At 43.5% G+C, this 565-nt stretch overlaps 1 non-coding gene across 1 annotated transcript; it reads left to right on the top strand.

The window, feature by feature from the left end:
- On the top strand, nucleotides 1-107 carry LOC112781061 (small nucleolar RNA R71). Its single transcript, XR_003191858.1, has one exon. It is a non-coding gene; the product is annotated as a small nucleolar RNA R71 (small nucleolar RNA).
- The last annotated feature ends 458 nt before the right edge of the window (nucleotides 108-565 follow it).

The following is a 565-nucleotide window of genomic DNA, read 5'->3' as shown; positions in this document are numbered from 1 at the left end:
AACATATCTAGTGGACACTTCCTTGTTAGGTCTTTAAACCTCTCCCATGCTTCATATAGAGTCTCACCATCTTGTTGCCTGAAAGTTTGGACCTCAGCTCTCAGCCTATTGATTCGTTGAGGGGGGTAAAATCTTGTTAAGAATTTGTTCACCACATCTTCCCAAGTTGTCAAGCTCTCCTTCGGGAAAGACTCCAGCCACTTGGCTGCCTTATCCTTGAGTGAGAATGGAAATAAGAGCAGTCTATAGGCGTCAGGATGAACACCATTAGACTTCATTGTGTTATATATTCTCAGGAAGGTGGTTAAATGATGATTGGGGTCCTCTTGGACACTCCCTCCGAACGAACAGTTGTTCTGAAAAAGGGTGATGAGCTGTGGCTTCAGTTCAAAATTATTGGCATGGATGGTTGGCTTTTGAATGCTACTTCCACAATTTCCTGGGTTTGGATTGATGTAAGAGCCTAAAACTCTTCTATCCTCCCCAGCATGATTTGCTTGTCCTCTTCCGCCATGGTTGTGAGCTTCTTCTTCACGATGGTTTTCCATGTTTTCTTCCATGTTTG

This window comes from Arachis hypogaea, chromosome 19, assembly GCF_003086295.3.
Source record: "Arachis hypogaea cultivar Tifrunner chromosome 19, arahy.Tifrunner.gnm2.J5K5, whole genome shotgun sequence".
NCBI classification, from domain to species: Eukaryota; Viridiplantae; Streptophyta; class Magnoliopsida; order Fabales; family Fabaceae; genus Arachis; species Arachis hypogaea.
This window is presented reverse-complemented; position numbering and strand designations above follow the sequence as displayed.